This window comes from Macaca mulatta, chromosome 6, assembly GCF_049350105.2.
Source record: "Macaca mulatta isolate MMU2019108-1 chromosome 6, T2T-MMU8v2.0, whole genome shotgun sequence".
In the NCBI taxonomy this organism is placed as follows: Eukaryota; Metazoa; Chordata; class Mammalia; order Primates; family Cercopithecidae; genus Macaca; species Macaca mulatta.
In genome coordinates, this window is record NC_133411.1 from 147,620,783 (window position 1) to 147,644,789 (window position 24,007).

Consider the following 24,007-nt stretch of genomic DNA (forward strand, 5'->3'; position numbering starts at 1 on the left):
TCCGTCTCTCTCTCTCTCTCTCTCTCTCTCTCTCTCTCTCTCACACACACACACACACACACCAAAAAAAAAAAAAAAGAAAAGAAAAGAAAAAAGAAAAAATGTTTAATTGGCTCATGGTTCTGCAGGATGTATAAGCAAGGCCTGGGCATCTGCTCTGCTTTCTGGAGAGGACTCAGGGAGCTTTTACTCATGGTGGAAGGTGAAGCTGGAGCAGGCACATTACATGCTGAAAGCAGGAGCAGGAGGGGGCTGAGGTGCCACACCTTTTTGTTTTTGAGACACGGTCTCACTCTGTTGCCCAGGCTGGAGTGTAGTGGCACAATCAAGGCTCACTGCAGCCTCAACCTCCCCAGGCTCAGGTGGTCTTCCCACCTGAGCCCCCCAAGTAGCTGGGACTACAGGCACACACCACCATGCCTGGCTTTTTTTTTTTTTTTTGAGACAGAGTTTTGCTTTTGTTGCCCAGGTTGGAGTGCAATGGCATGATCTCGGCTCCACCTCTGCCTCCCAGGTTCAAATGATTCTCCTGCCTCAGCCTCCCGAGTAGCTGGGATTACATGTGTACACCACCATACCCTGCTAATTTTGTAGTTTTAGTAGAGATGGGGTTTCACCATGTTGCCCAGAGTGGTCTTGAACTCCTGACCTCAGGTGATCTGCCCGTCTTGGCCTCCCAAAGTGCTGGGATTATAGGCGTGAGCCATGGTGCCCAGCCTGCCTGGCTAATTTTTTTGTATTTTTTTGTAGAGATGGGTTCTCACCATGTTGCCCAGGCTGGTCTCAAACTTCTGGGCTCAAGCTATCCGCCCGCCTTGGCTTCTCAAAGTGTTGGGATTACAGGTGTGAGCCACCGTGCCTGGCCGGTGCTACACTTTAAAACAACTACATTTCATGAGAATTCCCTTAGTACTGGGAGGACAGCACCATGCCATGAAGGATCCTCCTCTATGACCCAAAAAACCTCCCACCAGCCCCACCTCCAACACTGGGGATTACATTTCAATGTGAGATTTGGATGGGAAAAATATCCAAAGTATATCAATTATGTTCTGAGTTAGCCAGCTGAAGTAGAGGGACGCCAAAGCCACTCTAGGCAGAGGGGACTACAGGAACAAAGACCCTGCAGCCAGAAACAGGACAGGTGTAGTTGGACAAGAATGACCTTGTCAGGGTTTGCCTTTTTCTTCTTCTTTTTGAGACAGAGTCTCACTGTGTTGCCCAGGCTGGAGTGTAGTGGTGCAATCATGGTTCACTGCAGCCTTGGACTCCCAGGCCCAAGCGATCCTCCCACCTCAGCCTCCTAAGTAGCTGGGACTAGAGGTGGTGCCACTACATCCAGCTATGTTTTGTATTGTTTTGTAGAGACGGGGTTGTCATGTTGCCCAGGCTGGGCTCCTGAGCTCACGTGATCCACCCACCTTGGCCTCCCAAAGTGCTGGGATTACTTGCGTGAGCCACTGTGCCCATCCTCTTTTTCTTAAAGGTTGTTCTCTCCCCACTTCATGGTCCTACTGCCCTTTGTCAGCATCTCTTTTTTTTTTTTTTTTTTTGAGACGGAGTCTCGCTCTGTAGCCCAGGCTGGAGTGCAGTGGCCGGATCTCAGCTCACTACAAGCTCCGCCTCCCGGGTTCACGCCATTCTCCGGCCTCAGCCTCCCGAGTAGCTGGGACTACAGGCGCTGCCACCTCGCCCGGCTATTTTTTGTATTTCTTAGTAGAGACGGGGTTTCACCGTGTTAGCCAGGATGGTCTCGATCTCCTGACCTCGTGATCCGCCCATCTCGGCCTCCCAAAGTGCTGGGATTACAGGCTTGAGCCACCGCGCCCGGCCTGTCAGCATCTCTTAACTAGCACAGGCCCACAGTACTTTGAATTACAGTGGGCACATTCACCCACAGATGTTCACTGGGCACTCCCTAGGGGATGGGCGATGTGCTGGGTGCTGTAAGAGATACAGCTCCTGCCTTCCAGAAGTTTACATTCCCTTGGGGGAGAGGGCGATGTGAGGAGTAGAGGGTAAACACAGTGAGGGCAGGTCTCCCTAGCACCCTGCTCTCTGTTCAGCACAAGGCCAGCAGTGGACATTGTTGTCTTGCATTATTTCAGGTTTATAGGCCAATACTGAAATCCATCTTGTTCATCATCCCGCGAGCAGGGGAAACATCATTAGGGTTTTCTATACCAGGCTGATAGTGAGCGTGTAGTATTTTTTTTGTATGTGTTGTTTGCTTTGTAATTGTTTTGTTTTTGTAGTATTTACCATGAAGATAAGAAAGTGTGAGAGTAAAATTCCCTAAATGACCAGAGGAATAGAGATAGAAGTCAGGTCCCTCAAATTTGTTGGAGGAAGAGGACGAGCTGGGAGGGAGGACGAGCTGGGGGCGGGGCAGGAACAAGCCCAAAAAGGGACAGCTGCTGTGGTAAATGTCCTCCCGGCAAGGTGGCTCACACCTGTAATCCCAGCACTTTGGGAGGCTGAGGAGGATCTCTTGAGCCCATGAGTTTGAGACCAGCCTGGCAACATAGTGAGGCTCTGTGTCTGTAGTTCCAGCTACTCCGGAGGCTGAGGTGGGAGGGTCGGTTGTCCAGGGATTTGAGGCTGCAGTGAGCCGTGATCCCGACAATGCACTCCAGCCTGGGCCACACAGGGAGACTCCGTCTTTAAAAAAAAAACGCCGGGCGCGGTGGCTCAAGCCTGTAATCCCAGCACTTTGGGAGGCCGAGGCGGGCGGATCACAAGGTCAGGAGATCGATACCACAGTGAAACCCCGTCTCTACTAAAAATACAAAAAATTAGCCGGGCGCGGTGGCGGGCGCCTGTAGTCCCAGCTACTCAGGAGGCTGAGGCAGGAGAATGGCGTGAACCCAGGGGGCGGAGCTTGCAGTGAGCCGAGATCGCGCCACTGCACTCCAGCCTGGGCAACAGGGCGAGACTCCGTCTCAAAAAAAAAAAAAAAAAAGTTCTTGATCAAGAGGGCTTCGGGTGTCCGCATCTGTGGAGTGAGGGGACGGGTTAGGTGAATTCTGGGGGCGCTTCCACCTTACATTATGAAAGGTCCTGAGAGTCAGATTCTAGTTCCACTCTGTCCCGAAGCTGTGGGGCCTTTCCTCAGCCTCTGCTTCTCCTTCTTAAAGCCAGGTAGTGGGCCGAGATCACTCTTCCAGGAGCCTGTGACTCCGGGACACCTGTGACACTCTTGAGGGGAGGGTGCCCAGGACCCCACGTCGCGTCTCTGGGATTCCACCGGGCTGGGGGCCCGCGCGAGGCCGCGCCCCGAGCCTCACCTGTGCGCGGAGCCTTGACTCACCTGCCCTCCAGCAGCCCTCCCCGCCCGCGGGCTGTTCCAGGAGTCACCGCTCCTCCTCCCTCTCGTGGGGGGGGGGGTCACTCCGGGCCTAAACTCCCACTAGGGGCCGGGGAGGAAGGAATTCTGAGGTGGGCGGTGGGGAGGAAGAGGTCCCTCGGGGGTCCCAGCCCGGCGTTGCCAGACTATCTTCGCGGTGGGGGCCTTCCTTTTCCCCAAAAGCAGAGGCCGGAACGGCCGGGAAGAGCGGGCGGGGCGGCGGCGGGAGGCGCCGGGAAGAGCGAGCCGGAGGGAGGTGCCAGGAAGGGCGGGCGGGGCCGGGGCCGGGGCGGGGGCCGCGGGCGGGGGGCGGGCCGGGGGCGGGGGCGCGGGGCTGCTCATTTCCTCCTCCTAGCCGGACTGGAGGGAGACAAAGCAGCGGCCGTCATTTTCGGGCCTCCGGAATTTAGCGCTCACCCCGCTCGCCGCAGGTAACTTCATACCTCCCTCCTCGCGGGCGCGGTCTCTCGGGCCGGGCCGAGAGGGTCCTTGGGCCGGGCCGTCCCAAGCTGGACCCTGCGAGCGGCACGCTGGCGGGGCGCGGTCTCTTTGGCGACGTCGCCAGGAATTGGACTCCGGGCGGGCGTGGGACCCGCGTAGGGCCGGCGGCCCCTTCCCCCGCGGGGCCCGAGTCTGGGGCCCGGGCGGGTACGGCCGGCGCTTCCCAGCGCTCGGGAAGTCAGGGGGCCGCCGCGGCTGGGGAGACACTACAGGCCCCGCGCCGCCTCTGCTTTTCCTCTTGGAAAAGTTTTCTCGCGGTTTCTAAACTTTGTTGCCGCGGCCTCGGCGCGCGCGGCAGCCCCCGCCGGGCCCCTTAGCCGCCTTCCTTCCCTGGGGCGGCGCGTCTGGGAGCCGCTTTCCGGGGAATTGATTGTCGTCCGGCTCCGAGGCGTCCCTGCCCCCTCCCCCTTCCCGGCCGCCGAGACTTCCCGGTGGGGCGACGGGGACGCGGGCGCGGCGAACCCGGAGGCTGGAACCCGGGCTTCTCCCATAGAGCCTCGCGTTAGGCGCGCCACACCCGTGTGGACTTTTGGCGTGACCGTCCACCTGGACTCGGGGATTACTCAGCTTTCCTGGACTTCTTGTCGGTTGGACGCACTTCGCTTTCAGCCCTAGTTTTCAAGAGTGGCATTAGAGATTTTTTTTTTAATTGTTGTTGACTTTTAAAGGAGCGTGTGTGTGCGTGCGAGTGTGAAGCACTTGTTGGAAAAAATGTTGCCTGAATGAATGCCTGACCTTTGCTTGGCAGCAGTGGCTTCTCAGTAATGCGGGCGGCGGTTGGCACAATTCCAGGGTTGACTCCCTTTTACGTCCTCCTGCATCTTGGTCATATGTTTTTGGTGTGTGTGTTTTGTGCAGAGTTTACAATTATTTCGAAAAGAGCGAGATATGTTAAGTCTACGAGTAAATTCGGGGTATTCTATATTTATGATGAAGGAAATGCTTACATCATTGTTGGGACAGGATAGGCATTTTGTGGAGCGGATATTTGTGTTTAGTTAGCAGTGACTTTAAAATACTGGACAGGTGGGTGTTTAAGGAACGGAATTTGCAAATCGAATTAGGATGTGTTATTTTGTTTTACAGGAAGAATGAAAAAAAATGAGTGTAGGAATGAGTGTAGGAAAAATGAGTGTAGGAAAAAGAATGAGTGTAGGAATTATCCATAGTTTCTGCCTAATTATTTACCCATCTGGACTTCTGAACAAACATTTTTTTTAAAGACAGGGTCGCCCCGGCTGGAGCGCGATCACAGCTCACCGCAGCCTCTATCTCCTGGGCTCAAGTGATCCCCCCACCTCAGCTTCCCAAGTATCTGGGACTACAGGCACGTGCCACCACACCCGTCTGATTTTTGTATTTTTGGTAGAGATGGGGTCCTCCCGTCTTGCCCGAGCTGGTCTGGAACTCCTGGGCTCAAGTGGTCCTCCTGCCTCGGCCTCCCAAAGTGTTGTGATTACAGGCCTAAGCCAGGGTGCCTGGCCCCATCTGGATTTTTATTCAGTTAAAGAATAATTTTTTAATCCACTTAAGAGCTCACAGTGTAATAGGGGAGATACACACCCCAGATGTAGTACAGAGCGGACTGCAGTAAGTGCCATAACAGTACTAATGAAACTATTGTCTGAGTCGAATCTTACCTAATACTAACAGCGAAAGAAACTTGTGGAGGCACGGAGATGGGGCTAATAAGTTTTATTTTGATAAGTCCAGAAAGGCTTCCAGGAGGTGGTGGCATTTGATCAGGATGAAACGTGAGTCAAGTTTTTTTTAAGTGAAGGGACAAAGTCATGAGAAGGGTAAAAGGGCATAGGTGTTTGGGGAATTGTGATATCACTCTCTTGGCTTTCTTTTCCTTTTGGCTCATCTCAGTTTCTTTCTTTTCCTCGCCCTCACTCTTTCCTCTCATACCCAAAGTATCTTTGTCCTCCACACCACTGATGTGGCATCACCTTCACTCCCATCAGTGATACCTCATTTCATATAGTGACTTAGAGATGAGAGGTACCCTCCTCCTCCAAGATGAGAATCACTGCTCTGTGCAGTCTCTTCTGTAAGCAGCCTTATGTGCTAAAAGTCCAAGCCTTTATTTTGAGTGCAGATGTGTCTCCTGACCCACATGGTCACCTGTGCATTGGGAAGCTCTTTGGGTGTCCCAGGCTTCTCAAACTCAAGGTGTCCAAAGTGGGATTCCTGTCTCTTCTGGAGACATGAACCAGATGTGGAGATCCAGGGTAACTGCCCTGCCTGGGTTTTGGGATTTCCCTTTTTTTTTTTTTTTTTTTGATGGAGTCTCTCTCTGTTGCCCAGGTTGGGGTTCAACGTGAGGTGATCCCAGTTCACTGCAAACTCCAACTCCTGGGGATTCAAGCGGTTCTCCTGTCTCAGCCTCCGTAGTAGCTGGGATTACAGGTGCCAGCTACCACGCCCAGTTTATTTATTTGTTTATTTCGAGACAGTCTCGCTCTGTCCTCCAGGCTGGAGTGCAGTGGCATAATCTCGGCTCACTGCAACCTCCGCCTCCTGGGTTCAAGGGACTCTCCTGCCTCAACCTCAGGGAACTGGGATTACAGGTGCGCGCCAACATGCCCGCCTACTTTTTTTGTATTTTTAGTAGAGATAGGGTTTCACCATGTTGGCCAGGCTGGTCTCAAACTCCTGACCTCGTGATCCACCCACCTCAGCCTCCCAAAGTGCTGAGATTACAGGCTTGAGCCACCATGCCCAGCCTGATTTTTTTTTTAGCAGAGATGGGGTTTCATCATATTGGTCAGGCTGGTCTCTAACTCCTGACCTCAGGTGATCCACCTGCCTGAGCCTCCCATAGTGCTGGAATTACAGGTGTGAGCCACCGCACCCGGCGGGTGCGTTTCTTTGAGAAAGTAACTCACTGTGGGGCATGACAGACAGCCCTGATTGTTGGGGGTGGTGGTGTATGCTGATGAGGATATGGAGAGAAGGTACAGGGCGCTCTGCATTTGTAAAGGTCCTGAGACAGGAAAGGCTCCATGTGTTTAGAGACTTGAGAGAAGACTTGTGCAGCTTGGGTACTTTTTGGGTGGGGAGAATACCTCATGTGAGATTGCCAGAGAAGGCAAAGGCCATGTTGGGGTTTTATTCTAGAGGTGTAAGAAGCCATTGTAGGGAGTTTCATGTTCTGATTTCTTTTTTAAGACTCCTGCTCGTGCTTGGAGAAGGCTTGTCTGTGTGCATGTGGAAGCAGAGAGTTGAGCTAGGAAGATGATGGAATTCAAGGTGGTAGGGATGAAGGGAGCTGTATTTTGGAGAAATGAGACAGGACTTAAATATGGATTGGGGCTGGACAGGGTGGCTCATGCCTGTAATCCTGTGTGTGTGTGTGTGTGTGTGTGTTTTTTGTGGGGAGGCTGAGTTGGGAGGATCACTTGAAGCTAGGAGTTCAAGAACAGCCTGAGCAACTTAATGAGACCCCACCTCTAAAAAAAAAAAAAAAGAAAATCAACCAGACATGGTGACATGCTCTGTAGTCCCAGCTACTCAGGAGGCTGAGGTGGGAGGATTCATTACTTGAGCTTGGGAGGTTGCAGTGAGCTCTGATCATGTCACATGCAGCCTGGGTGACAGAGTGAGACCCTGTCTCAAAGAAAGGAAAAAAAGGGAGGAAGGGAGGGAGGAAGGAAGGAAAAAGAAAGAAAATAGAATGGTGGTTGCTAGGGGCCGGGTGAAGGGGAATAGGGAGCTATTGTTACGGGTACAGAGTTCAGTTTGGGAAGATGAAAAAAGTTCTGGAAATGGATGGTGAATGTATGTAATGCCGCTGAGGCATACAGTATTTAAAAACAATTCAAGGCTGCTGTGAACTATGATCATGCCCCTGCACTCCAGCCTGGGCAACACAGTGAGACCCTGACTCAGAAAAAAAAAATGGACTGGATGTTGGGGGCCTAGGGTAAAGTTGTTTCATCAGTGTTTCCCTTCTACTCTCTCAACATAACCTTTCATGATGAGCTTTTAGTCATATCTTAAGACTCAGCACTTTCGTTCCTGGTAGCAAATTTCTTAGCACTGGGTGGTGCATTACATCACGCTGTACGTTATTATTGATGTACCTGTTTGCCTTTACTGCTAGGAAAGGAGCCTTGTAAACTCCTTGAAGGCAGGAACTGATGATGGCCTTAGTCCTTGTCTTGGTGCTTAATACCTGGCATGGAAGGCAAGTTAGATGTTTGTTGAGTGAAGGAGGAAAAAGTCTTTTCTGCTTGGAGTCTAGCTTGTGGATGGAATGATGACAGGTGAGGCAACAGTCAGATTGTGGAGGGCCTCAAATACCAAATTTGGGCAAATTGAGAACCAACTGCAGCCCATTCTTCTTCCTTTCCACCCAGGTCTAATCACTGATGAAATCTTCTCCATGCAGTCCTCAGCTTATATGTAATATATTACTTTTTTCTCCTATTTCTTTTTTTTTTTTTTTGAGATGGAGTTTCGCTGTTGTTGCCCAGGCTAGAGTGCAATGGCTTGATGTCGGCTCACTGCAACCTCTGTCTCCTGGGTTCAGGTGATTCTCCTGCCTTAGCCTCCCAAGTGGCTGGGATTACAGGTGTATGCCACCACACCTGGCTAATTTTGTATTTCAATTTTATTTATTTATTTATTTATTTATTTATTTTTGAGATGGAGTCTCACTCTGTCACCCAGGCTGGAGTGTAGTGGCGTGATCTCAGCTCACTGCAACCTACGCCTCCTGGGTTCATGCCATTCTCCTGCCTCAGCCTCCTGAGTAGCTGGGACTGCAGGCGTCCACCACCACACCTGGCTAACTTTTTATATTTTTAGTAGAGACAGGGTTTCACCACGTTAGCCAGGATGGTCTCCATCTCCTGACCTCGTGATCCACCCGCCTTGGCCTCCCAAAGTGCTGGGATTACAGGCGTGAGCCACCGTGCCTGGCCTAACTTTTTTGTATTTTTAGTGGAGATGTGGTTTCACCATGTTAGCCAGGATGGTCTCAATCTTCTGACCTTGTGATCTGCCTGTTTTGGCCTCCCAAAAAGTGCTGGGATTACAGGGGTGAGCCACTGCGCCTGGCCAATTTTATTTATTTTGTTGAGATGAAGTCTTGCTCTGTTGCCCAGGCTGGAGTGCAGTGGCACAATCTCGGCTCACTGCAAGCTCCGCCTCCCGGGTTCATGCTATTCTCCTGCCTCAGCCTCCTGAGTAGCTGGGACTACAGGCGCCCGCCACCACGCCCGGCCAATTTTTTTGTATTTTTACTAGAGATGTGGTTTCACCATGTTAAGCAGAATGGTCTCGATCTCCTGATCTCGTGATCTGCCTGTCTCGGCCTCCCAAAAAGTGCTGGGATTACAGGCGTGAGCCCCTGCACCTGTCCAATTTTGTTTATTTTTTTGAAATGAAGTCTTGCTCTGTCACCCAGACTGGAGTGCAGTGGCACAATCTCAGCTCACTGTAACCTCTGTCTCCTGGGTTCAGGTGATTGTCCTGTCTCAGCCTCCTGAGTAGATGGGATTAGAGGTACCCACCACAATGCCCGGCTAATATTTGTGTTTTTAGTAGAGGCAAGGTTTCGCCATGTTGGCTGGTCTCGTCTTAAACTCCTGACCACACGTGATCTGCCCACCTCGGCCTCCCAGAGTGCTGGGATTACAGGTGTGAGCTACTGCGCCTGGCCTCCTAATTTAATTTTTCAGACTTATTTAATACTGTAAATTGTTGCCACCACTCCTGGGTATCAACCAGGCATTTGTATTTATGTTCCTTTTGTTTGCCATTTTACTGGAATGCTCCATCCTTCTCTAACAAACGCTATCCACTACTGACTTCTTTTTCTTTTTTTTTGAGACGGAGTCTAGCTTTGTTGCCCAGGCTGGAGTGCAGCTTTGTTGCCCAGGCTGGAGTGCAGTGGCACCATCTTGGCTCACTGCAACCTCCGCCTCCCGGGATAAAGCAATTCTCCTGTCTCAGCTTCCCAAGTAGCTGGGATTACAGGCATGTACCACCACACCCGCTGATTTTGTTTTTAGTAGAGACAAGGTTTCACCATGTTGGTCAGGCTGGTCTCAAACTCCTGACCTTAGGTGATCCATCTATCTTGGCCTCCCAAAGTGCTGGGATTACAGGCGTGAGCCACCGTGTCCGGGCACGAATAAGATGATTTATAAAGGATATTTTAGGCCGGGTGCAGTGGTTCGCACCTGTAATCCCAGCGCTTTTGGAGACTGAGGCTGGTGGGTCACCTGAGGTCAGGAGTTTGAGACCAACCTGGCCAAACATGGTGAAACCCCATCTCTACTCAAAATACAAAAATTGGCCAGGCGTGGTGGTGTACACCTGTAGTCCCAGCTACTTGGGAGGCTGAGGCTGGAGAATCGGTTAAACCCGGGAGGCAGAGGTGCAGTGAGCCAAGATTGTGCCACTGCACTCCAGCCTGGCAACAGAGTGAGACTCCCTCTAAAAAAAAAAAAAAAAAAAGAATTGTCAGTTTCCTGCAAAAACTGCAAAATTGCAGTTTGCAGGAGAATTGCTTGAACCTGGGAGGTGGCACTTGCAGCGAGCCAAGATCGCGCCATTTGCACTCCAGCCTGGGCGACGAGTGAGACTCCGTCTCAAGGAGAAAAAAAGGATATTTTAATTTTTCATGTGATAAAATGCTGATTTATTCTTTCAATTATGCAGTGCTGGACAGAACATGTTTTTATCCATATTAAGTGGGTTATTATTTAGTATCTTTCTCTTTGCTGTGATACCTGACTCATTTCTTTGCCTATAGCAGGTAGCAGGTACTAGTCAATAAATGTTGAATTAGTTATAATAGATATGGTATGTATAGGGTTGTGCCAGGTTGATAAGGGGTGGAAACATGGTTTTATACCCAGCTTATTAAAATTTTTCTTTTATAAAACTCATGTTTTATGACCTAGAGAAATACTGTTAATGTTTTGTGTATATCCTTTAATATTTTTTATAGGCATGTATATTGACTACATATAACTTATAAAAACCAGATTTTTCCATTATGTGCTCTTTTGTAACCTACTGTCCACTTAATCATAACTGGAACATTTCCTTATTAAGATTAACTTTTATGTATCACTAGGAAGAAATGCTGCCAGATAAACTAGGAAATGCTGTCCATTGTTAGATATATTCAGATTTTAGATGTGAAATGTTAAAAATGTGAAATAGGCCGGGCGCGGTGGCTCAAGCCTGTAATCCCAGCACTTTGGGAGGCCGAGACGGGCGGATCACAAGGTCAGGAGATCGAGACCATCCTGGCTAACCCGGTGAAACCCCGTCTCTACTAAAAAATACAAAAAACTAGCCGGGCGAGGTGGCGGGCGCCTGTAGTCCCAGCTACTCCGGAGGCTGAGGCAGGAGAATGGCGTGAACCTGGGAGGCGGAGCTTGCAGTGAGCTGAAATCCGGCCACTGCACTCCAGCCTGGGTGACAGAGCAAGACTCCGTCTCAAAAAAAAAAAAAAAAAAAAAAAAAAAAAAAAAAAAGTGAAATAATTTGTGCTTTAGAATTGATGAAATATGATTAATTTTATAATGCTAACATGGCATGCTAATGATCCCCTCCTATTCCATTATGTAACTTCTTTAGTCAGTCCTCTGTTGGACGTTTAGCAAGCTTCCAGGGCTGCTTTAGTTTGTAGCTAAATCTTTTACCCATCCTTGATCATTATTATTATTATTATTATTATTTCTTTATCTTTTTTGAGACAGAGTCTCACTCTGTCACCCAGGCTGGGGTGCAGTGGTGCTATCATGGCTCACTTTAGCGTTGACCTCCCCAGGCCCAAGCGATCCTTCCACTTCAGCCTCCTGAATAGTTGGGACTTTAGGCATGAGATACCATGCTTGGCTATTTTTTTAAAAAAGATTATTTCTTTAGTATAACTTCTTAGAAGTAGAATTCTTGTGAATATTGTGAATGTACTTATCACTCTTCATTTCCAGAACCTAATGGTGCCTCGCAAGTTCCTTAGGCTCTCTGTTCAGTCTTTTTTTTTTTTTTTTTTCCTGTTCCTCAGACTCCATAATTTCAATTGCCCTATTTTCAAGTTCATTGATTCATTCTTCTGCCAGCTCAAGTCTGCTTTTGAATCCCCTAGTGACTTTTTAATTTTAGTCATCGTACTTTTCAACTCTAGAATTTCTTTTTGGTATCTTTTTAATTATATTTCCTTTTTTTTTTTTTTTTTTTTTAAGACAGTCTCGCTCTGTCACTCAGGCTGGAGTGCAGTGGTGTGATTTCTGCTCACTGTATCCTCTACCTCCTGAGTTCAAGTGATTGTCCTGCCTCAGCCTTCTGAGTAGCTGGGACTGCAGGTGTGTGCCACCCTGCCTGACTAATGTTTGTATTTTTAGTAGAGATGGGCTTTGGCCATGTTAGCCAGGCTGGTCTCAGACTCCTGGCCTCAAGTGATCTGCCCGCCTTGGCCTCCCAAAGTGTTGGGATTACAGGCATGAGCCACTGCACCTGGCCAATATTTTTATTTTTATGTTTATTTTTGAGATGGAGTCTTGCTCTGTTGCCAGGCTGGAGTGCAGTGGCACGATCTCGGCTCACTGCAACCTATGCCTCCTGTGTTCAAGTGATTCTTCTGCCTCAGCCTCCCGAATAGCTGGGACTACAGGTGTGCACCACCACGCCCAGCTAATTTTTGTATTTTTAGTAGAGTTGGCATTTCACCATGTTGGCCAGGATAGTCTTCATCTCTTGACCTTGTGATCTGCCTGCCTCAGCCTCCCAAAGTGCTGGGATTACAGGCGTGAACCACCACACCTGGCTGGTATTTTTATTTTTAAAATACATTATTTTCTTGATTTTTTTCCCCACACCTTCCTTTCATTTTTTGGACATCTATGAGACAGTTGTTTTAATGTCTTAGTCTAGTAGGTCTTCCATCTGGTCTTTCTCTGGGACAGTTTTTTTTTTTCTTTTTTTTGAGATGGAGTTTTGCTCTTGTTGCCCGGGCTGGAGTGCAATGGCGCAATCTCGGCTCACCGCACTGCCTCCTGGCTTCAAGTGATTCTCCTGCCTCAGCCTCCTGAGTAGCTGAGATTACAGGCATGCGCCACTATGCCCGACTAATTTTGTATTTTTAGTAGAGGTGGGATTTCTCCATGTTGGTCAGGCTGGTCTCGAACTCCTGAACTCAGGTGATCAGCCAGCCTCGGCCTGCCAAAGTGCTGGGATTACAGGCATGAGCCACCGTGCCCAGCAACTGGGACAGTTTTTATTGGTTAATTTTTTTTTAATAGGTCATACTTTCCTGTATATTTGTATGCCTTGTGACTTTAATTTTTTTTTGAAAACTGGACATTTGAATCTAATGATGTGCTAACTCTGAAAATTGGATTCTTCTCATTCCAAGGGTTTGCTGGGTTTTTTTGTTTATTTATTACAGTTAGTTTTTATGCTGAGGGTCAGCCCGACATACAAACTTAAGGACTTCTCAGGTCTTTTTTGAGCCTGCACCTTTCTCTGGGCATGCACCATGGTAACTTTTTTCTTTATCTCCCCCTCACCCTCATGATTGCTTTTGAATATCCTAGTCTTTAAAGTCTAGCTCCTAAAGAGGAAAAAGAGAAAATGAAGGAAGTAGGGGGGTGGAGGCCATTGGCCCATTAAATTCTCTGGAAGTCTACTTCAGCTAGACGGGGAGGGCTTGCAGTCATGGAGGGGGTGCAATAATGGCTATCCTTCTCAGTGTGTGCCTATCCCTGATTAGAAGCAGCAATCAGCAGTTAGAATATGGATCCCTAATATTTGGAGGACAGGGTCCTTATTGCCCATCCTGGTTCCCAAAAGCTGCTTGCAGGCTATTTCAGGAATGCATTCTAGGTTGTCTGCCCATCGCTGGGGGCTAGGGAATGGGGTAGCTGCTGCTCAGCTAAGGGCTGAAGTTGACCGAAATTAACCCAATTTACTGTCCCAGTCTTTCCTTGGAAATTGCAAGCTTTCTTCAGCAATCCCCAGAATTACATCTGACGAATTATGCCAGTGTAATTGTCTAGGTGGGGAGACTGATTTTGGTGCTTCCTACTCTGCTGTTTTGGAATCCAGAATCCTCTCCCAGAATTTCTTTCCTTTTTATTTTTGAGATGGAGTTTCACTTCTGTTGCCCAGGCTGGAGTGCAATGGCGCGATCTTGGCTCACCGCAACCTCTACCTTCCGGGTTCAAGTGATTCTCCTGCCTCAACTTCCTGAGTTGCTGGAATACAGGCATACGCCACCATGCCTGGCTAATTTTGTTTTTTTTTCAGTAGAGACGGGGTTTCTGCATGTTGGTCAGGCTGATCTTGAACTCCTGACCTCAGGTGATCCACCCGCCTTGGCCTGCCAAAGTGCTGGGATTACAGGAATGATCCACTGTGCCTGGCCGAATTTCTTTCCTTTTAAAGACTGAATAATGTTCCATTTATTGTATGTGTATGCCATATTTTGTTTATCCATTCTTTTTTCTTTTTTGGGACAGAGTCTCTCTCTGTTGTCCAGGCTGGAGTACAGTGGTGCGATCCTGGCTCACCGCAACCTCTGCCTCCCAGGTTCAAACGATTCTCCTGCTTCAGCCTCCTGAGTAGCTGGGATTATAGGTGTGCGCCACTACCACCTGGCTAATTTCTTTATTTTTGGTAGAAACGGGGTTTCACCATATTGGCCAGAGTGGTCTCTAACTCCTGACCTCAAATGATTCACTTGCCTTAGCCTTGAAAACTGCTGGGATTACAGGTGTGAGCCACCGCGTCTGGCCTATCCATTCATGTGTTGATGGACATTTGGATTATTTCCAGGATATGCTACTTTTTTATAGCTCTTAAAATTTTTCCAGATTCCTCTCCAGAAATGTGCTTTATCATTACCCGTGGTACGTTAGGGTATTTTCCACTTTAGACATTCTTGATCTATTGTCTGAGTACTTGAAGTGGTGTGACTGTAGGCTGACTGTTGAATGAAGCTAAAAGGGGGGTTTTAATAGCAGGTCACAAATTGGTTAGAAGAGGAAATGTCTCTTGGGCTAGTTGGGTATATAATAAGTTCTAGAAGGCCACATGCTGGTGATGTTGTCATCCAGAAAGGGTTTGGTACTGAATTTCTGCCTTGCAAAGCAGTGTGCTGTGTGCTGGAGAGATGTTAATGTGTAAGCCACCATTGCTAACCCCAGGAAATTTATGAACTCACGAGATTAGGTTTGGTAAAATAGCTGATAGGTAAGAATTGGCACTGGGCGCGGTGGCTCACGCCTGTAATCCCAGCACTTTGGGAGGCCGACGCGGGTGGATCATGAGGTCAGGAGATCAAGACCATCCTGGCCAACATGGTGAAACCCCATCTCTACTAAAACTACAAAAATTAGCTGGGTGTGGTGGTGCATGCCTGTAGTCCCAGCTACTGGGGAGGCTGAGACAGGAGAATTGTTTGAACCCGGGAGACAGAGGTTGCAGTGAGCCAAGATCGCACTCCAGCCTGGCAACAGAGTGAGACTCTGTCTCAAAAAAAAAAAATAAATAAATTGGCAGTTTATACCCATTTTTTGCTAATCTGTCATGAGAGATGTTTCTTACTTCATTGTACATAGAGCAGTTGAGCTAATTCAGTTAAACATGTATAGAGTGTTAGATTAGATGAAAGTTACCACGATCAAAAAACCATGGTGCATGTGCTCAAAAGAGCTCTCAGTTTCATGGGAGACACACACACACAGGTAATAGTGCTGTGTGGCAAGTGCTGGGGGAACGTGGTATATTGTGTCTCTTTGTGAGGCAGAGATGACAGATGTCTGATTCTTGAAGGAAAATCAGTAGCTTTCCAGTTTGAGAAGACTTGAAGGGTGCTCTGGGCAGAGGAACAGTCTTGTGTATAGATCTGGAGGCATGCAGGTGCATTGGGGAGTATTTTCTTGGAGTGGAGACAGTTGATGAGGCTGACAAGCTAGAACAGGTGAGGCTTGCAGGAGTTTTGGCTTCATCCTGTGTGCTGGGGAAACAATACTATGTTTTTTTTTTTTCAGAGGGAGTGACCCAGTGATAATGATAACTGGGGCTCCCTGGGGAATGATTGGAAATTAGAAGACACTTCGATATTCTCAACCAGCAATAACAGAGCCCTGAGAACAGGAAGGGGGTTAGTAGGGTGAGTGAGGTGTTTACTGAGGTGCAGAGGAGAAAGAAAATGAGGCTAGAGCCTCCTTCTAGGAACCTGGGTTGGTGGAACTTTGGTCAGTGGAGAAGGGGAAGGCTACAGTGGGAATACAGTGGAGTATAGAGGGGATGCTTGGTTTGGGGCTCATGGAGTTTGAGGAACTCAGCTTTGCAGTTAAGTGCATGAAGAGGTCCTATACTTGTGAAAATGCAGCTCTGGTGAAGGCATGTCTCGTCCCTTCCCACTTTCACTGTGGTAACTGGAAGAGGCGGGGTTTGCTCCTTTACCTTTATTTTTTAGGGGGCAGAGGGAAGGGGTTGTTTCAGTGTTTCTCAAGTAGTTGTTATGAACAGTAAAAATAAAATGGGTCCAGGTATTTTTAAGATAGGAAGAATAAAGTTCAACCCTCTAATGTCTTCTGAATTTTGTAGCTCCCCTCCCCTCCCCTCCCCTCCCCTCCCCTCCCCTCCCCTCCCCTCCCCTCCCCTGCCCTCCCCTCCCCTCCCCTGCCCTGCCCTGCCCTGCCCTGCCCTGCCCTGCCCTGCCCTGCCCTCCCGGAGACAGAGTCTTGCTCTGTCGCCCAGGCTGGAGTGCAGTGGCACGATCTCGGCTCACTGCAAGCTGTGCCTCCTGGGTTCACGCCGTTCTCCTGCCTCAGCCTCCAAGTAGCTAGGACTACAGGCTCCCGCTACCACGCCCGGCTAATTTTTTGTATTTTTGGTAGAGACGGTTTCACCATGTTAGCCAGGATGGTCTCGATCTCCTGACCTTGTGATCTGCCTGCCTTGGCTTCCCAAAGTGCTGGGATTACAGGCGTGAGCCGCCGAACCAGGCTGAATTTCTTAGTTTTTCTTTCAGCTTGTTATCTGCCACTTCACTGTGCATCCTCTATTTTTCACTCACTGTGGTTCCTGGAAGGTCCTGATGTTCTTTGGCGCCATCGTCCTTCACGACCTGAAACAGCCTCCCTGCCCTCAAGCAGTATGTCAGATACTCAGTGAGGTCTTCCGGACTATTTGGGGACTGTCTTTTGGGTGGGGCACTTACAACCTTATACCTTCTATTGTATTGTAACTCTTTTCCTGTATAGACGGTGTAAGCATTTTCCCCCTACTTTTTTGGGGGAAGATCTTCAAACCTGCAGAAAAGTTGAAGTACAGTGAGCACTTGATTTACCAGCTGACCAATTGTTAACTTTTTTCAAATTTTCTCAATTACTCGATAGAAACTTTATTTCAGAGTCATTTGAAAGTAAACTGCAGACCTCATGGCACTTCAGTCTTCAGCATGTTATTCTGAAGAATAACATAACAGGCCCTACATAACCCTGACACTACTGTCACACTCAAGACCTTTTACATTGATACAGTAACATGTAATCCCTTTTAAAGAGCAGTCTGAGGGTTAGCATTAGCTGTCCCTGGGAGCTCTTGAGAAATGCAGAATCTTAGGCCTTACCCTAGATGTATTGAATCAGTATCTGTTTTAACAAGATCCCCAGAAGTACTGATTTTTTTGTACAGACCGTATTCACATTCAGATTCTCACAGTTGTTCCAGTGATACCCTTTATGGTTTTTCTTTTTCTTTTTAAAAATCAGGAATCGAGAAAAGATCACATATTGTATTCGGTTGTCATATGTCTTTAGCCTTCACTTCCACCTTTCCCACTTGGGACAGTGACATTTTTGTATAGTTTAGGCCAGTTTTGTAGATGTTCTCCATTTCGGATTTGTCAGATAGGTGTGGTGATGTTTTTTTGTTGGGTTTTTGAGATCGAGTTTCGCTCTGTCACCCAGGCTAGAGTGCAGTGGTGCAGTCTCGGCTCACCTCAACCTCCGCCTCCTGGGTTCAAGCGATTCTCTTGCCTCAGCTTCCTATAAGCTTTTTTTTTTTTTTAATAACATAGAGATAGGGTTTCACCATATTGGCCAGGGTGGTCTCAAATTCCTAACCTCAAGCAATCCGCCCACCTTGTCATCCTAAAGTGCTGGGATTACAGGCGTGAGACAACTGTGTCTGGTTTTGTTTTGTTTTGTTTTGATTTTGAGATGGAGTCTTGCTGTGTTGCCTAGGCTGGAGTGCAGTGGCTGTTTGCAGGCACAATCATTGCATGCTAAACTCCTAAACTCCTGGGTACAAGTGGTCCTTCTGCCTGAGCCTCCCTAGTGGCTGCGACTGTTGGTGCAAGTCACTGTGCCTGGCTTGATGATGTTTCTTTCTTAGGGCATTTGGTGAGTCAGGTTGTTCCACTGATGATGCTAAGTTTAAACACTTGGGTAAGTAACATCTTCCAGATTTCTGTGTTACGAAGACAGAATGGTCTTTTGGTCTTAATAATTAATTGCTACAGTGATCTGCTAGCAATTTCCAGTTCATCTAGCATCTAGCAGGATCCGACATCTAGCAGGATCCCAGAACTGATAATTGGTCAGTCATTGATGAATGAATGACTGAATAGGTTATCCAAGATATATACTACAAGTTTTAGAGGTCATTCTTTCTTGTTTTCTTTCCTTTTTTAGTTTTTATTTTTGTAGAGACGAAGTCTCCCTATGTTGCCCAGGCTGGTCTGGAACTCCTGGGCTTAAGTGATCCTCCTGCCTCAACCTCGCAAAGTTCTGGGATTACAGATGTGAGCCACTGAGCCTGGTTCTTCTTGTTTTCCTGCTCAGTCTGGGTAACTTCTCAGACTCTCTAGTCAAGTCCAGGCATCTTTTTGCCTGACTTTCCAACAAAAATACCTCACTCTTCTCCCTGTGGGCTTCTTAGCCGTGTGAAAGGTTTCTCCTCCCTTAGTGCCACTGTGTTTTAAAATTTTTATTATTATTTTTTATTATTATTATTATTTTTTGAGATGGAGTCTTGCTCTGTTGCCTAGGCTAGAGTGCATGATCTCTGCATGATCTCGGCTCACTGCAACCTCCGCCTCTTGGGTGCAAGTGGTCCTCCTGCCTCAGCCTCCCGATATTTTAATTTTATTATTTTATTTTATTTTTTTGAGACAGAGTTTCGCTCTTGTTGCAGAGGCTGGAGTGCAATGGTGCGATCTTGGCTCACTGCAGCCTCCTTCTTCTGGGTTCAAGCGATTCTCCTGCCTCAGCCTCCCAAGTTGCTGGGATTACAGATCTGCGCCACTACGCCCAGATAATTTTGTATTTTTAGTAGAGACAGGGTTTCTGCCTGTTGATCAGACTGGTCTCGAACTCCCGACCTCAGGTGATCCGTCTAAGTGCTGGGATTACAGGTGTGAGCCACTGCACCCGGCTGCTTATTTTATTTATTATTTATTTATATATTGAGATGGAGTTTCAGTCTTGTTGCCCAGGCTGGAGTGCAATGGCATGATCTCGGCTCATTGCAACCTCTGCCTCTTGGGTTCGAGTGATTCTCTTGCCTCAGCCTGCCGAGTAGCTGGGATTACAGGCGCGTGGCTTAATTTTTGTAATTTTTAGTAGAGACGAGGTTTCACCATGTTGGCCAGGCTGGTCACGAACTCCTGACCTCAAGTGATCTGCCTGCCTTGGCTTCCCAAAGTTCTGGGATTACACGCGTGAGCCATTGTGCCCGGTGATATTTTTATTTTTTAAAAAATGATTTTTGGTTCAGGGAAATCAGTTCAGTCCAATTGTTGTAAAACAAAAATGTCTTCTGTATTTTCTTTTTTCTCTTGTGCCTCCAGTCCAGATGCTTGTTTCACATTCTTTGCTTTTTAGACTAGTCATCCAGTCTCATGGAAACAGGGACTTCCTCTGTATCCATTATCAGTTGTTAGGAGGGCTTGGTGCAGCTTTCTGTTAAACACTCTTCCATTGTTAATGGTCTCAACTATAATATGATGGAAGCTAAGAAAATGAACATAGATATCCAGTCCGTACAGCAAACTGTCAGTTCACCTCAGGAGCTTGTTTTGTTTTCCTTCACTTGACCTACTGCTTCTTGCTCTGTTCCAGCCACACTGGCCTTCTCATTCTGTCAGTCCTTGAAGATACTGCCTCATCTGTGTTCACGCTGCCTGGAATGCTCTCTTCCCCCAGATACTCACTTGATTGGTTCTTTCCTGACTTTTAGATTTCAGCTCAAATGTTGTCAAGACAGAAAGGCCTCTAAGGACCCTGCTTAATTCCATTACCATTACAATGCTTAATTTTCTTCCTAGCTCTGATACTGTCTTCTTTGTTTAGTTATTTATGCCATTATTGCAATGAAGGCTTCATGAAGGCAGGGTTCTTATTTTGTTGACTGCTTTCTGGGATAATGCCTGTACAAGGGAGGCACTCATATTTGTGAGTGAAGGCTAAGTGGTTGGCTGAATATTGTTTTTTTTAGGTTTGCTTTTTGTCCTTTGCTTAGTGCTTTTTGTTTTAATCAGTGTGTCTCCTGATGCTTGTAGCACAGCAATTCCAACTGGTCCCATTGCCTTTGGTGCCCTCAAGAAAAATAAGAAAAGGAGCCAAATAAAAATGATTTCAGTGTTTTATTATTATTATTTATTTTTTTGTATGTTTTTGAAACAGGATCTGCCCCTATCATTCAGCCTGCAGTGTAGTGGCATGATCATGGCTTGCTGCAGCCTTGACCTCTTGGGTTGAAGTGATTTTCCCATCTCAGCCTCCTGAGTAGCTAGCTGGGACCATGGGTGTGCACCACCATGCCCAGCTAAATTTTTTTTTTTTTTTCTCTAGAGATGAGGTCTCTCTGTTGCCCAGACAGGTCTTGAACTGCTGAGCTCAAGTGATCCTCCCACCTTGGCCTCCTAAAGTGCTGGGATAACAGGCCAGAATGTGTCTTAATCATAAGTTACCTTGAACTTTTTGGCAGTTACCAGGAAATATGAGAGTTGAGGTTCTGAAGTCTGTGTTAACTCTGCTTGATGCAGATGCAACCTGGCATACCTGTGACAGCACTGAGTAATCCACAGTCTTCTGTCTTGTGCAGTGTGACAGTTAACGTTGCTTTGGGTACTTTTAATTTCCAAATTTCCTGATTTGTATTTAAACGAACCATCCTAACATTTCATTAAGTTAACCTTGCTGTTAAAAAAAAAATTGGCATTGAGTAGCGTGGTAAAGATAGTCTAAATCTGCCACAATATAATGATGAAAATTCGGGAGCAGACACATTTTAAGGATGATATGGCCATCTTTTATAAGTGAATGTTGAACATCTTCGGAGCAGGTACGTAGTTCTTTGCACAAATGAGGCAGTTTGCCAATTATCAGCCCCCTTGGGTCTGACAGAACTATGCTTTTATTTTCTCTTCATTGCTTCTCCATTTCTCTTTCTGTTGTAGATTGCTAGCCAAATGATTGCATCTCTGCCCCTTTCTGAATTTATAGCAAACTTTTGCTTTATAGCCAGGATTGCCATTTATAAGGTAATGAAGACCAAATAACTGCAGTTTAACTTTTTATTTAGTTCCATTAAGCATGATCTCTCCTGAAAAAACCTAAGGTTGCTGTAGTTCATTAAGGTTGGCTAGCTCTAGTAGGTTTTGTAATAGATCTTGCGAAGGAGTGCTCTGTAAGTTAATTGGAAAAGTAGAAACTGCCAGGAGTTTAAAAGTTATTTGTTTAGTTACTCTGAACAATACATTATTTGTAGAGAACCAGAAGATATGACTAAGATTAAGGCAGGAGCTTTGTCTTGGGAGGCTTGTAAATATTTGCAAATCATGTTGCATAAATTCAGCTCAACTAATACTGTCTGCCCTGCATAAAGCTCCTAGCCAGCAACTTACGGGATGTAAAGAAACATAGGCATAGTTATCATCCTTAAACTTAATAGCTCTGAAGACCACATGCTAAATCTGAGAAAATTAACTAACTTTAATAAAACAATTCAGTGGCTGTTGAGTGACAACATAAATGAAAAGAGCACCAGAATTTCAGGAGTAGAAGGATTTGAAGTATAGAATTCAACTTCTTTCTTTTTATAGATGATAAAACCAAGGATCCGGAAAGATGAAGTGACTTACCCAAAAGTCAGAGAGTAAGTGACAGAGCTGGTTCCAGAAGCTAATGTTTCAAGTAGAGTATATTCTCTTTAGATTTTAAGATACTTTTATTTTTTGAAATCCTTTTAGGATTGGGATCACAAAAACATGCCTTGGCTCTGTAGCATCATTTCATGATGTTCAGCATCACTCTTGGCAGGACCCTGCGTTCATGAGCCTTACACTGTAATAATGGCATCAATAAGTAAACAAAGAAGACCATAGGAGCTAAAAGAAAATTAAGCAGGGTCATAAGTAATGGAATTAGTAGGGTCCTTAGAGTGCCCTTCTGTCATGACAGCATTTGAGCTGAACTCTGAAAGTTAGGAAAGAAATGGTCTTCTGGGGAAGAGAGCATTCCAGGCAGAGGGAACACAGATGAGGCAGTGTCTTTGGGGACTTACCGAAAGAGAAGGCCAGTGTGGCTAGAACAGGGCAAGAAGTAAGTGATAAAGTAAAGGAAAAAGCAAAAACAAGCTTCTTGGTGCTTTTGATTAAAGGTAATATATAGGGTAGTCTGCTTGCATTATGGTTATTGAAAGTCTTGAAAATACACTGAGTTCTCAATTTTCAAGTGTTAGTATATTTTAAGTTTCTTAATGTAAATGAGTGATTGGAGTCCTTTGCCTTAACTCCTTTAGAAGCAGGGTTAGGGAGGCTGAGTCTGGTGAATTAATTTTTTTTTAATTTTAATTTTTTAAGATGGAGTCTCACTCTGTTGCCCAGGCTGGAGTGCAGTGGCAAGATCATGGCTCATTGCAGCCTCCACCATCTTTGGCTGAAGCGATCCTCCTGCCTCAGCCTCCTGAATAGCTGGGACTACAAGTGCACACCACCACATCTGGCTAATTGTTTAGTTGTTTTGTTTTTGAGACCAAGTCTCACTCTGTTGCCCAGGCTGGAGTGCAGTGGCGTGATCTCATCTCACTGCAACCTCCGCCTCCCCGGGTTCAAGTGATTCTCATGCCTCAGCCTCCCGAGTAGCTAGGATCACAGGCATGCGCCACCATGCCCGGCTAATTTTGTATTTTTAGTAGAGACAGGGTTTCACTATGTTGGCCAGGCTGGTCTTGAACTTCTGACCAGCCTGGTGATCTGCCCACCTCAGCCTCCCGAAGTGCTGGGATTTCAGGCATGAGCTACCGTGCCTGGCCTGTTTTTTATTTTTAAATTATTTGTAGAGACAAGGTCTTGCTCTGTTGCCCAAGCTGGTCTCAAACTCCAGGGCTCAAGTGATTTTCCCATTATGACATCCCAAAGTGCTGGGATTACAGGTGGGAGCGACCACACCTGGCTTTTTTCCTAATATTAAATAATTTATTTTTGCAAAGTAAGACTTCTTGGAAGTTGTTACTAACATTAAAGTTGGGAGATTCCATGTGAAAATCTGCATCCCTGGCCTCTCTTGAAAAGTCAGATGGTCTAGAAACCCTGGGTTCATGTGGTAAAGATTGCCTAGAGTTGATGAACAAGTGGGCACAAGCTTTCTGATTTTGAAGTCCTGGCTCCTCCTAGTGGTCCCCATCCCTAGCCTGGAGAGGCCAGGTGTCATTTGCAATTCATTATTGTGCTGTTGTGCATATTGTGCTGTTGTGTCACCTTTTTTAAGTTAAGAAGTAAATGAAATTATTTGTACTCCAAAGTATCAAAATTAGGAAAACAGAAGACCAAGAATGTTTTTTATTCAAGAAAAAAAGAATGAAAGTTTTTTTTGAGAAAGTGAAATAGTTATGTTGTACTTGTTTAATAATTAAACACACATGTGACCACATATACCTAAATGTCTGCTTGCAGCTCGCTTCATTTAAGTTTCCTCTTGGCTCCCTCCCTTTACAATCCTGGAAGGTTCTATGTTTTGTTTGTGTTAATGCAGTATCTCTGGAATGCTAGGATATGTAGGATCCATAGGGCAAATAGTTCTTCTGAAGTGTCTTATCTGTGACATTTGATGACATTTGCTTGAGCTGTTGTCAGCCCTTTAGCAATCTAGAGCATTCCATTTCCTAAGGTTTACT

The 24,007-nt window shown here is 46.7% G+C and overlaps 1 protein-coding gene and 1 long non-coding RNA gene across 21 annotated transcripts in view; one reads left to right on the forward strand and one right to left on the reverse strand.

Moving 5' to 3' along the window:
- Positions 1 to 729: 729 nt before the first annotated feature.
- On the reverse strand, positions 730 to 3,409 carry LOC144329521 (uncharacterized). The gene is made up of 3 exons (XR_013394866.1): positions 3,048 to 3,409; positions 2,469 to 2,661; positions 730 to 822 (listed from the first exon to the last, which is right to left on the reverse strand). It is a non-coding gene; the product is annotated as an uncharacterized LOC144329521 (long non-coding RNA).
- Positions 3,410 to 3,682: 273 nt separating this feature from the next.
- Positions 3,683 to 24,007, forward strand: part of CTNNA1 (catenin alpha 1) — a 176,981-nt gene continuing 156,656 nt past the window's right edge. For 9 of the 20 annotated variants that reach the window (XM_078003650.1, XM_078003649.1, XM_078003652.1 and 6 more), the window contains exon 1: positions 3,687 to 3,777. The gene's annotated coding sequence lies outside the window, so the exon portion shown is untranslated. 20 annotated transcript variants of the gene reach the window in all.